Here is a 13,954-nt window from a genome sequence, read left to right on the forward strand (position 1 = left end):
GAACTAAAGAAATGATTGTATGTAAAAATGCTTAAAACTAGACCAGTGCCAGCCACATCGTAAGTTGACCGTCCTCAGTGTTAGCTTTTATCATTATTGTGATAAAATTTCCACGATAAATATAGGAAATTTAAAGAATTATTTAATAAAAATGCTCTTCTCTCATTCATCTTTAAAACTTCATAAGAAAATTTGGAGCAGAATGAAGCAGTTTGTAAGTAGTATTGTACCCCCCAAGATCAATATCCTTACAAGCTCGGATAGAGAGAGACTGCACAATGATTTTCTAATGAATTGATAATTTTTTAATCATAATTTGATTTTTAATCATAATTACAGTATGATGTGATAAAGGTCTGGGAAATCCTGCTCACTTTTATGTTCCTCTGAGCACCCAGCCACAGAGCAGTCACCCAACCAATGTTTGCCTCACTGACTTGATCAATGCAATTGTGTTCATTATCTTACATAAACTTCTGGGAAAACATTGCTTTATTTAGTATTTTCTCTATTTTTGCTTTTAAATTTGTAATATTTTCTGAGACGCTGATTGGTAATCTCATAAAATTTAAATCGATGTTTATGGATTAAATAGCCAGTATTGTTAAGAATGTACAGTGCAGTGTAAACACAAAAGTCTTGCACAATCTTTTCCTGGACTTGTGCTTTTTTGAACTGGGTTCAAATCTAAACTGAGCAAGGCCACACAGGGCGTTAGAGCAAAAAATGTAAAGCTGGAATGCACTGAACCCCTTGACTGGGGAAGATAGACCTTGGAGGAGGGAATTTTAAGGACATGCTTTTTATTTCTGGTCACCTGGCAAGCCAATCTACGAAAACATACCACACAAATGTGTTTTTCAAGCCACACACACTGTCTTGGTTAGAAAAACAACTTCAAACATCACATAGTGTTTTGGAAATTATTTGCTGAATATGTCAACATACCCCCTGAAAGAAAAGCAGTTGCCTAGTTTTTGGACAGTTCTCATGTGCAGATTTCTTAAATTTGAAATAACAAAATAGTTAATATGATTATTTGGGGATGTATCACGTTTTTAGATGGCCTGTTGAATGCTTCGCTCTGAATAATGAAACGTGTCTCATCTTATGGCGAGCAATCCCTGTGGGTGAGAGGGCAGGCAGGAGAGAGAAGAAATACCAGGAGGAGCAGAAGGGCAAAGGGAAGACGAGGGAGGGGAGAGAACAGATAGAGTGTGGATGGCTTCCGCAGACGGTCCTCTCCTTTGAAACTCCTAGTCTCCACCGTTTTCCTACTGCAAATATTAGTGCTTCTGTTCCCATTTACAGTCAGTACAGAACAATCTACATATACAAAGTGAAAATGATTCAGAGCTGGTTTTTCCCAGTCACAATGAAGTCAGGGGTAGTGGTGTTTCTTCTGAATTCCTATTTGTTGACTCAGTTTGGAACGTTCCTTTGCAGGGGCTGTTGACTTTATGGATCAGAATCACCATCATGAGTGTGGGAAGTAGGACCTCAAGTTTCAGGTAAGCAGCCTAGAGAACATTTTTGTCTCAAATGGAGAGAGCACACATCAACTACACATCCATATGCAATATTTGGCTACTTGCACTGTAACTGCTTTAGTGGCTTGCTCAGTATTCTACCTTGCAAAACTATATCCTTCATGGATTATCACTGTTATCAACGAACAGCTTTTACTAAACATTCACATTTACAGTACATGTCATTGGTTGAACATAAAGTGTATGTTACATGGAGAACTGAGCTTACATGTGCAACGTGCCCTTATTCCTACCTCATCCTTCCTATTTTATCGATGAAAGGTTGAGATGCTCAGTGCTGTACAGTGAGTAAACAAAAGGATTGGGATTTGGAGCTAGGTCTAGATGACTCTAAAATCTACCTCATTGTACATGACATGATACACAATGCTTACTTGGAACAGTTGGTATTGGGAAACTGGTTAACTGGGGTCTTAAATAATCCTGTGGTCTTTATAGTCTCTAGCTTAATGTTGGCCAATTATTCCAGCAGACAAACCAAGCAGGTTGGAGGAGGGGGCTGACTTTGATATCAGCTTGTTGAGACTGGCAACCCAACCCCAACTTTGATACCATCATGGTGAAGTCAGCCTGGCACCGCCCCCACTTGCCAACTGCCTCAGAATTGTGGTCTAGCCACAAGCCAGACACCATAGGCTCGCAGACTGGTGAGAAGGCTGGGCAAAAGGCTTGGAGAGAAATGGGCGACCTGTAGACTGCGGGTTTTCCAGGCCTGCCAAGCTTTGCTTTCATAAAGAGAATGAAAACTAAGTAGTTAGTTGTCTTGGATTCAGGGTAATGATCCCAATAAATTCACATGTATCAGGTAACTCTTTTTGCTTGTTTAGGCAGCACTGGAAAGAAATAACTGAAAAGAAAATAATTATTGGATGCTATCTCAAATGTCCCTGTTCCCAATTTTGCATAAAAGCTTGTTGATGACTTCTTTGAGTCATCCTGATGTATGTGTGGGACCTATAAATATATATTGAGCACTCATGGTATAATGTGTCAGGAGCAATACTTTTTCCTGAATTTATTTTGCACTCAGTGTTCATATTAACTAAGCTAACACTCTGCCAGGGTGCCAGATCTGGGCCATTTGCTCCTATGACCTTGACTTTGGATTTTAAGATAACAGTGATCTTTCTCTCTATTCCTCCAGCCTCAGAGAGGGTCTCGGCTCTTGCCAGTCTCTGGGTTATACCACTATTGTGGGCTCTACTTCTCAGCTTCTATCATCTATGAAAGTATAAAAGTGTTAGTTGCTCAGTCATGTTTGACTCTTTGTGATCCCATGGACCATAGTCTGCCATGCTCCTCCGTCCATAGGATTCTCCAGGCAAGAACACAGGAGTGGGTTGCCATCCCCATCTCCATTTATCATCTGTAGAAGGAATTAAATTTCCTCTATTTTATATACCTAGAGAGGTTTGTTTTCCTGGTTGGACCCAGACAGATATAATTTTTATTCAGAATTTGTTTTATATGTGTATGAATTGCCTTTGATATAAGATTTTAGTAAGATCTAGAATGGGGGTCTTTCAGTTCTACAAATGTTCTGTGGGTTCTTACTCATGCACAAAGCAGTTATATAGGTAACAATTTACCGATTGCTGCACAGTCAGGGTCTAAAAATTTCAGATCAGCAAAAAGTTTTTTTTCAGGTCAGTGGAATTGACTCAGTCAATTTTCTGCCTGCATATAATAAGAAGATACTTGGAGATGGAAACATTTATGAATGTTCCTGTTTGAACTGTGTCAAAGTCAGGGCTTTTTCTTTGATGGTGTCATCAGATTGCCTACTGGCATGTATTCTCAGAAAATGTGAGCAAGTTCATTCAAACTGTAATTTATACTGATTATCTTGCAGGAAAAGTTAGGATCATATTCAGAAAGGAGGGTGGTACACATGTTTCCTCCCACCCTCAATACAAATACATGAGGATTGAACCCAATGGGCCATTAAGAACTTCCATAGCATTAGTCATTGATCTATGAAGCCTGTGAGGTCCACCCACCAGATAAATTTACTAGTAAGGATGGGAAGAGACAGAATAAGGGAGGCATGAGAAGAGCCCTTTGTAATTGTTCATGACATTTAAGTGAGCAAATAAGCTAGTGGTTAGGCTAATCCCAAATAAACTGTGTTGACTGATTAATTTTGTGCATTTTGTCTACCAAAGAACATGCATGCAAATTCTTATATTATAAATCACGATATTTTGAGGGATGCCAAGAAATCATGGATTTTCACTGACTAAAATCACCTGATTTCTCAAGGAGGTGGAAGTTAGAGCTTGGAGTAACAAGTATCTTTTACCACTCTTCCCTGATACTGCCAGAATCTTGCTTTTATTCAGACCTCCTCCTTGTGTTAGCCTCAGAGAGGAAGAGGCTAGAAGATGTAGCAGACCCAATGCAGGAGAGAAAGTGAAAGTGAAAGTGAACTCGCTCAGTTGTGTCCGACTCTTTGTGACCCCTTGGACTAAGGTAGCCCACCAGGCTCCTCCGTCCATGGGATTCTCCAGGCAAGGATACTGGAGTGGGTTGCCATTTCCTTCTCCTTCTTCCCGACCCAGGGATTGAACCCAGGTCTCCCTCATTGCAGGCAGACACTTTAACCTCTGAGCCACCAGGGAAGCCCAATGCAGTAGAGAAGAGCATGAAAAGAAGGAAGGAGCGGAAGAGAAAGAAAGAGGAGGGGTGGAAGTTCAGAGTAACAAACAGTCAAGAAACTGTAATGGGTAAGGTCACAGCCATTCCAGATGCTGTTGCCTGAATGCTTCCTGCGTCCCTCCATTTCCTGCTTCTCCTATTGCCTTAGCAGTGGGGACTACAGCCCTCCTTGTTGCCCTGGCCCTGTGAGGATAGGTTGAAGGACTTTGAATTTGTTTTCATCTCCTTGCTCAGGTAGGAAGTAAGCTTCACTTCCTTATCTTACCTATCCTTATCCTTCTGTACTTAAAGTATACTTTTTATTCTTAAAATGTTAAATATGAAAACCTTTCTCACCACCATTTTTCTTCTTGAAATTCAGCCAATTTTGTAGACTAATTGGCCACCAGTTCTCCATTTTTCCCACTGGATATGAGACCCAAACCATTTCCAGCTCCCTTTCATATTTGCTCAGCTAAAAATACAATTCACCCCTTCCAACTTCAGCAACTGAAGGAGTTGAAATATATAGTTTACTTGCTTTGTTGGGCTTCCCAAATGACTCAGCAGGTGAAGAATCCACCTTCAGTGCAGGAGACACAGGAGGTTCGAGTTTGTTCCCTGGGTTGGGAAGATCCACTGGAGGAAGAAATGGCAACTCACTCCAGTATTCTTGCCTGAGAAATCCCACGGACAGAGGAGCCTGGCAGGCTGCAGTCCTAAGGATTGCGGAGTCAGACACGACTGAGTGACTGCACATTAGCCCAACACTTGGTTAAAAAGTAGCACATTTGGATATCAAATTAATTTGGTTCAAATTGAGGACAAACAAATATTGAGCCAGCTTGGAAATGATATTTAAGGCTCTTTCCCTGTCTTGGGTGACACAAGATACCAAAACTTCACAACAGATTGAGATTTCAATTGGTAGTTACTGAAGAGGGCCCTTCTTTCCACTCCTTCCCCTACTTTCCTCTTTAAATAATTTTCTGAATTGACTGAATTTAGAATAGAAAATAATAGTAAGCATTTTTTGGAAACAATGTGGTCTAGTTGGTGTTGAAAACTTTAAACTTTTAAATGTTCTCTTTGTGAAGGAATTTGCTAATTATCCAGCAGATGTTTTTTTCTTTTTATCCCTTATGCGTCATAGTTTCCTTAAAATTCTCTCCCTCCTTTCCTTTCTTTCTCTGGCTCTAGCTCCATCTCCCCCTCTCTCTCTTTTCAAGCAGTGAAGACAGGTTCAAAGAATGTGCAAAGCTTATATACCTCAGAGTCAAAGTCCTAAGGCTCTGTCTTGATGAGAAACCCTCTTACTTTAATTATAGCCTCTTCTTGAAGATTCTTTTCCAACTGAGTGATTTGTGTGTCCTGGAACTAATTTTATTAAGTGGGTTGCAACATTCAATTGTTTGTTTGGATTTCATGACTCTGCCTAAACCTCCAATGCCCCATTAAAATAATCAAATATTGGATTACGAGTACCTGTATTTTTTTCAGAGGATTTAAAACTGAGAATTCCTTCACCGTTCTGGGAATGATCAGAGAACTATCAAAACAACTCAAAGTCTTGGCTGGGAAGTGATGTTCTTATCCTTGAAAGAAAAAAGAGTACCCAAAGGCCAACAGAATATTAAAGTCACCTGGTTATTTTGCATTCATCTTAGTCAATATTTTGAGCCACTCATATCAGATTTTGAAATAGAGTTAAATGTCTTTGTTTAGTTATATAATTTATTTATCTTTCATAATATGATTCAAAATGAACTCTAATTTATGAATTTATTATTGGTTTATTCTTAAAGTAAAGGTTAACTATCCATTTTTCCTACATGGTATATTTACATAGCCTTGAAAACAAGAGCCCTACCAATGCAGACTCATTTCTCAGCGACCTGGTGTAAACTGAGTGGGTCACATCTGCGCAGGTAATTGCCTCCATATCGTGATTGAAATGAGACCTCCAGCAGCTCATTCCAGGCTCCACTCCCTCCACCTGGGCTGAAGCTCTGCCCTGCCCACACCGGTTTAAAAAACAGATGCAGGAGCATGAACCCAAGAAGTTACAGTGAGAAAATGTAGTTAGTGTGAGTGAGTTTTATGATTCCCTAATTTTGTGGGATTACTGAGCAAATAACTTGTACAACTGATTCTTGGGAAGACAAAGGGCTAAAAGTACTGAAAGGTTTCTATACGGTAGGTAGGTAATGAATCAAGAGATCTTCTATAGTCATTCTTGGTTCCACACGAAATTTTCCTTTCCTATACCATTTTGCCATGAAAAGCATTTGGTGGCTCTTTCCTGTGTATACCCACCCCCACCCTGCCCCAGCCCACACATCTACCATCACTGTTACTACGCCTTCTATTACTACTAATACTGTCACAAACACACCTTTCCCAAGAAAGAAAGAGTAGCAGCGCTGAAGACGGGACTTGCCTGAGTCTCAGAATATTCTAAACAACGAGGCCAATCACTTCAATTTGCAGAAGCGTGGCTGTTGCTTGGAGGGTTATTGAAGCACCACATGCATTTGGTCTTTAGAACAGAGATCCAGTACTTCCTATGAGTTCTGGTCAATTTTCAAATCTTTAACTTCTCTAATTAGACGAATGATGACTGGATATGGAATCTTCAACAAAATAGTTCCTGATATTACTGTAACTCTCTTATCCTGGAAAGGGACCACCTTAGATGATTCTTGGATAAGAATTTGAATTATTTGGCAATATCAAATTGGGTGATAAAAATGTGTAGAGTTAAAGGAGTGAATTGACCAAAGCTATGTGGTCATTTCTGCAGGTGGTAGAGAGGACAACGGAGGAGGCAGTTGGGATTCAGGGGTGGAAGTCATAGTACTCGATGTGGCAAGTGAAAGTCCATTGTGAGAAAGGCAGTCTGATCATCATTCCTCTTATTTCTTGTAAGTTTAGGTGATATTCTCTCTGAGGCTTAAGATATGTCCTTGTGATACATGTCAGTATGAGTGTTCAACTCAGCATGCCTCCATCATGTGAAGAGGGCTAGATGGCTAGAGAGCTATATTCTACAAGACTTAAAATGTCAAAGACCAGCAATCACGACTTGCTCCTAGTACCCCCTTCCTGCCAGAGAGCATTCTGAATTGGAGGAAATATAGTGCTGGGTGGAAAAGAGGACAGACCCTAGGAGGGGCCTGTAAGGAAGATGGGTTTTCCCAAAAGTGTGTGGAGTTTAACACCATGGAGATTAGGAGAAGAAATCATTGAGAGAGGTGCAAGTCAGGGGGCCAAGGTTGAGTATGTCCCCAAGGATATACTTTGTGAAGATGCTTTTCCTTCCAATTATGCGTGCTTTCTCTTCAAACTATGGGAGAAAATGGATTTGGAGTACAGTTATAATTTTTCTCTTCTAGGATGTACTTATCTTGCATCTGCTTCCTTTATGCCTTCAGGAAAGTCTGATCACCCCTTCAGTCTTACTGCTAAGTCGCTTCAGTCATGTCCAACTCTGTGCGACCCCATAGACGGCAGCCCACCAGGCTCCCCCGTCCCTCGGATTCTCCAGGCAAGAACACTGGAGTGGGTTACCATTTCCTTCTCCAATGCACGAAAGTGAAAAGTGAAAGGGAAGTCGCTCAGTCTTGTCTGACTCTTAGCGACCCCATGGACTGCAGTCTACCAGGCTCCTCCGTCCATGGGATTTTCCAGGCAAGAGTACTGGAGTGGGGTGCCATTGCCTTCTCCACCTTCAGTCTTAAGTGGTGCCCAAAGTGGAGAAGAGGAAATAGGAAAATGAGGGAAAGCAGGGACATGTATCCAGTCAGTATCCTAGCCCAACCATGTGCCATGGTTCAAACAGAGAAATGACAACACCCTTCCAAGCAGATTATACCTGGTGGTGACCATCAGTGAAGGAAGCCAAGGCTCACAGCAGGATGGAGCCATTGGTAGGAGCATGTGGACCTGAGGAAGGACTTCCAAGTAGACATCTATAAACACTCTGGTGAGCAGAGACTATTAGATTGAGGACCCAGGAAAAAGGAAAAAAAAACAAAAGTGAGGCTAAAGAGAAGAATTTGCTAAGAAATACATTATCTCCAAGCTCTCCTCCACCTGAATTTATATCTCATAATTTCACCTTCAAGCTCCGATTTAGAAATAAAACTTCTCCAAGAAATCCCACAACTTCATATGATGTCCTAGATATCTTATAGGATATTGGACTTGGTTTAAATTATTTTTAAATCCATCCAAATGCCTTTTCCCTGCTGACAGCTCCATGCTGCCCACTCATATAAAAAGACTCACCAGGAGAATAAATTATTTCTTCCCTTGTCAGCGGTAATTTGTGTTCACTAAATTACCTCCAGATCTACTTTCCTGAGTCAAAAATAACTTCATAGTTGTTTTCTTTTTTTCTTCCATGTCCATCTTGGAAAGACATATAGATTTTGAAGTTAACCTCTCTCTGCTAGATACTCAGAAATAATTAAGCTCGTTTTCTTCTTAAGTCAGCCAGATGTTTCATTTTAAGATGGAACAATACATGGTTTATTTGACCCAAGTTCTCATGGAAAGGCCATTGCTTTCACTTTGATAGTCCTATTTTGTGAGAGGTAAAAATGAAAAACATCTTTAAAAGAATTCCGTTTTTTTTTCTGGGAACAGTGCTTGGTCTCAACAGGAAACCACATTTTTAAAGAACATGTAAGTTATTACTGATGATGCTCCAGAATCTGATCAAACAGTTTAAGCTGCAGCCATCACGGTGGTATTTTACCACACTGTTCTTCATAACTGTTAAAACAGATTGAAATGTCTTATGATGTCAAGGTCTGTTTCTGGCAAGGCATCTATTTACACAATTTCTTTGTCACTTTAGCATTTTCTTCTAATCAAGCTGGGCTAATGTGCTTAGGGCACCTTTTATTTTTGTCTTAAAGAATGCTAATAAATGGTTAAGGGTATTTTTTACAACATGGTGAGTGTTATTTCACAATGTTTCATTAGCTACAAATCCTCAAGTCACTTTTAAGAATTCCAGATGCCCTACTGTAGGTATTTTTGCAGCTGTTTTGTAGGAAATCATGAAAGTGCAACTCTCTTCAACAAAAAAAGGCCATATCTCATTCCTGCAGGGATCAGGCTCTTTACTGTACTTTATAGTAACAAAAGGGCAATGTAAGGACAGCTGTGTACTGTACAAATTCTCTCCATCTGCCTGAAGTTGGGATAGTTACAATATCTTCTAATTTGTAAGATGGTTTGATTTTACATGGAAGGAAGACTTTCCTTTGAATATGCTCTGAAGTAACATTTTTCTTCCTGCTATTTGCAAGGTAAAATTGGACTAAAGAAATTCTCTCTGAATCCAATGCATTTGCTTTTACAATTCACTTTTGTTGTTGTTGTTGTGTTGCTCTTTGTGTTTAGATTTGTAAGTGGAATTCACTTATTCTTTTACCTGTCACATAACATGTTAATCTAATTGTCAATAACTATTGACTCTTCTTAGATATGCAGATGACACCACCCTTATGGCAGAAAGTGAAAGAGGAGAGTGAAAAAGTTGGCTTAAAGCTCAACATTCAGAAAACTAAGATCATGGCATCTGGTCCCATCACCTCATGGGAAATAGATGGGGAGACAGTGTAAACAGTGTCAGCCTTTATTTTTTTGGGCTCCAAAATCACTGCAGATGGTGACTGCAGCCATGAAATTAAAAGACACTTACTCCTTGGAAGGAAAGTTATGACCAACCTAGATAGCATATTAAAAAGCAGAGACATTACTTTGCCAACAAAGGTCCGTCTGGTCAAGGCTATGGTTTTTCCAGTGGTCATGTATGGATGTGAGAGTTGGACTGTGAAGAAAGTTGAGTGCCGAAAAATTGATGCTTTTGAACTGTGGTGTTGGAGAAGACTCTTGAGAGTCCCTTGGACTGCAAGGAGATCCAGCCAGTCCATCCTGAAGGAGATCAGTCCTGGGTGTTCATTGGAAGGACTGATGCTGAAACTGAAACTCCAATACTTTGGCCACCACATGCGAAGAGTTGACTCATTGGAAAAGACCCTGATGCTGGGAGGGATTGGGGGCAGGAGGAGAAGGGGATGACAGAGGATGAGATGGTTGGATGGCATCAGTGACTCGATGGGCATGATTTTGAGTAAACTCCGGGAGTTTGTGATGGACAGGGAGGCCTGACGTGCTGCGATTCATGGGGTCGCAAATAGTCGGACACAACTGAGCGACTGAGCTGAACTGATTGACTCTCCTTAAGATCACATATTATTTCCTTTGCTAAAACAAAATTTAAATCTTGAAAGTTATATTCTGAAAAAAAACGTTGTATTCTGTGGATATGTGGATATTTATTCACCAATATCATTTTATATCTCAAGAGTATTTTGGAGCACAGAGGACCACAGTTTGTGATAGAAAGTTCCTTTCATTACTTTCAGTATCATGCAATCTATGTCTTCATTATCATACGGCATTACATGTTATTATTGTTGTTTTTCAGGCACTAAGTCATGTCTGGCTCTTTGTGACCACATGGACTGCAGCACCCTAGGCTCCTCTGTTCTCCACTATCTTCCAGAGTTTGCTCAAATTCACGTACACAGAATCAGTGATGCTATCCAACCATCTCATCCTCTGTTGCCCTCTTCTCCTTTTGCTTTCAGTCTTTCCCAGCATCAGGGTCTTTTCCAATAAGTCAGCTCTTAGCATCAGGTAGCCAAAGCATTGAAGCTTTCACTTCAACAACAGTCCTTCCAATGAATATTGAGTTCATTTCCTTTAGAATTGACTGATGTCACCTCCTTGCAGTCCAAGAGACTCTCAACAGTCTTCTCCACTGCTGCAATTTGAAAGCATCAGTTCTTCAGCACTCAGCCTTTTTTATGGTCCAACTCTCACATACATGACTATTGAAAAAACCATAGTTTTGACTATATGTACCTTTGTCAACAAAGATATATCTTTTTTAATATGCTGTTTAGGGTTGTCATAGCTTTCCTTCCAAGGAGCAATCAGTCTTTTAATTTCATGACTGCAGTCACTGTAGTGATTTTTGGAGCCCAAGAAAAGAAAATCTGTCACTGCTTCTACTTTTTCCCCTTCTTTTTGCCATGAAGTGATGGGACTGGATGCCATGATCTTAGTTTTTTAAATGCTGAGTTTCAAGCCAACGTGTTTAGTCTCCTCTTTTACCTTCATCAAAAGGCTTTTTTGTCCCTCTTATTTTCTACCATTAGAGTGGTATCTTCTGCATATCTGAGGTTGTTGATTTCATATCTGAATTGCAATGTTCATGGTGGTCATTTCTTTCAAACAAAATCAGTGAGAAATGTTGAAATTGAGATTTAGGGTTCAATGACCTTCCTGAAATTTACATTGCTAAGATTTTGGCTACAAAGTCAAAGCTAGGCTACAAAGATTCCCTTTGTAGGACCTGTGATATAAGAAAAACTGGACTGAATGCAGATGGAGGATCAGCCTGTGACTCTAGCTATTTCTAGCTGTTGGCAATATTACCGAGAGTTGATTATTTCAACTCTCACATTTTATGGATGAGGAACCGGAGGCCCTGAAACACAAAGCTCTCCAGCCAATTAATAATCAAGTCCCTGAGGGTAACATTTGTGCCCTTTTGTCTTTCACTTTTATTGCTAAAACATAGGTTTATAGACCTCATAATGGGTTCATGTGAGTGTCATTCATTCCCAAAACATGCAAAATGACTTAGTAAAGCCATGGGCATGCCAAGCTGTAAAGACAGAGTGTACCCTTAGATTTGACATTTAGTGAGAAGGAAATGTGCCAAACAAGGATTCCAATGCATGGAGGCAGCTGCCCTGATGAGGCAGACATGGAGATGGGGAATAGAACAGAAACAAGAGAAGTCACGGTCAAGGAGGCAGGAAAGTCCTTCTGGAGAACAATGCTTTGGGACACTTGAGGTGAAAGTTGAGGTGACTTCTCCAGGCAGAGAGAATGACATCTGGAATGTGCTGGAGTATTATCTTTGTTACTCAGAAGAGTGGAATGGCGGGGGAAGAGACTGGAGGTAACTGATTTTTTAAAGAAGATTCTAGCAATGCTGTTCTCCCACTGCTACCACCAACCCAGCTGGTCTTACACAGCAATGACCCACCATCCCACCCCCTACAGGGACTCATCAGAAAATGACTCTCCCTGGAGAACTCTTAAAAGAGAAAGGAGAAACAACCCCCTCTCTTAATCTCCGTGTGAGCTATCTCCAAAATATTTAGTTTACAAGGATTTTCAACTCCATTATCATTTTCCTCAAAACTATTTACTACAACTATTGCTTATAGTACTAGTTGTAAGATAATGAAAGTGTCAGTTGCTCAATTGTGTCCAACTCTTGCGACTCCATGGACTATAGCCATCCAGGTTTCCCTAAATTGAACAATATGTTCAGTTCCACTAAAGTGCTGGGTTTGTGAAATGTTTCTGCTTTTCTTTTAATAATGTATTCTATGGGATTTTTTTTTAGATTTAAGGAACCGATTCCCTTACATATATTCATAATATTTGGAATCACATGGTTCTTAGACTAAATTCCTGGTTTTCTAAGTAGAGAAAGAAATTATCTGGACCTGTACTTTTGTTACAGGTGGACGAAATAAGGTAATACATTTAAAGTGCTTAGAACAGCCTGGCATGGAGCACATGGGCAAAAAATAGGAATACTTTCCTCTACTTGTGAAGAAGCAAGTAAGGTCTACTTGATGAGAACTTTGGTTGAACGGCATGCATAGAAAGGTTTTGCTAGTTAATTTTACTACTTCCCTTCTTGACAGCCATTCTATGAAACACAACTCAACTGTCAGTGAGGACTTGGGGTACAGGTGAATTAAGCAAGGATTCAAGCTTTGCAATAATTAAGGAAAACAGCAGTAAAAATTATTAAAATAGAAGCTAAAAAGACAATAGAAAAGACCAATGAAGTTAAGAGATGGCTCACTGAAAAGATAAACAAAACTGATAAACCTTTAGCTAGATTCACCAGGAAAAAAAGACAGAGACCTCAAATAAAATCAGAAATAAAAGAGAAATTACAAATGATACCACAAAAATACAAATGACCATAAAAGACTACTATGAACAATTAGAGAGCAACATATTGGACAACCTACAAGACATGGATACATTTTGAAAAACATACAGTCTTCCATGACTGAATTATTAAAAAAAAAAAATAGAAGATTTGAATAGGTTTATTACTAGTGAGGAGACTGAATCAGTAATAAAAAATCTCCCCCAAAAAAGATAAGTCTAGGACTGGATGGCTTCACTGGTAAATCTACCAAATATTCAAAAGATTGAATACCTATCCTTCTCAAATTCTTCCAAAATATTGAGGAAGAGGGAATGTTTCCAGACTTATTTTACTAAGTCAGCATTCAGTTCAGTTCAGTTCAGTCGCTCAGTTGTGTCTGACTATTTGCGACCCCATGAACCGCAGCACGCCAGGCCTCCCTGTCCATCACAAACTCCCGGAGTTTACCCAAACTCATGTCCATCGAGTCGGTGATGCCATCCAGCCGTCTCATCCTCTGTCATCCCCTTCTCCTCCTGCCCCTAATCCCTCCCAGCATCAGAGTCTTTTCAAATGAGTCAACTCTTCGCATGTGGTGGCCAAAGTATTGGAGTTTCAGTTTCAGCATCAGTCCTTCCAATGAACACCCAGGACTGATCTCCTTTAGGATGGACTGGTTGGACCTCCTTGCAGTCCAAGGGACTCTCAAGAGTCT

General features: G+C 40.1%; 1 long non-coding RNA gene across 5 annotated transcripts in view; it reads left to right on the forward strand.

Annotated features, from left to right (window-relative positions):
* The window catches only part of LOC122431808, a 68,856-nt gene that overhangs the window by 17,655 nt on the left and 37,247 nt on the right, over positions 1 to 13,954 (forward strand). For 3 of the 5 annotated variants that reach the window (XR_006266632.1, XR_006266634.1, XR_006266630.1), the window contains exon 3: positions 1,447 to 1,511. This is a non-coding gene — a long non-coding RNA (uncharacterized LOC122431808). Of the gene's footprint in view, positions 1 to 1,446; positions 1,512 to 4,140; positions 4,277 to 6,036; positions 6,116 to 13,954 lie in introns of all 5 variants that reach the window. The other 2 variants (XR_006266631.1, XR_006266633.1) reach the window with 2 other exon arrangements.

This window comes from Cervus canadensis, chromosome 30, assembly GCF_019320065.1.
Source record: "Cervus canadensis isolate Bull #8, Minnesota chromosome 30, ASM1932006v1, whole genome shotgun sequence".
NCBI classification, from domain to species: domain Eukaryota; kingdom Metazoa; phylum Chordata; class Mammalia; order Artiodactyla; family Cervidae; genus Cervus; species Cervus canadensis.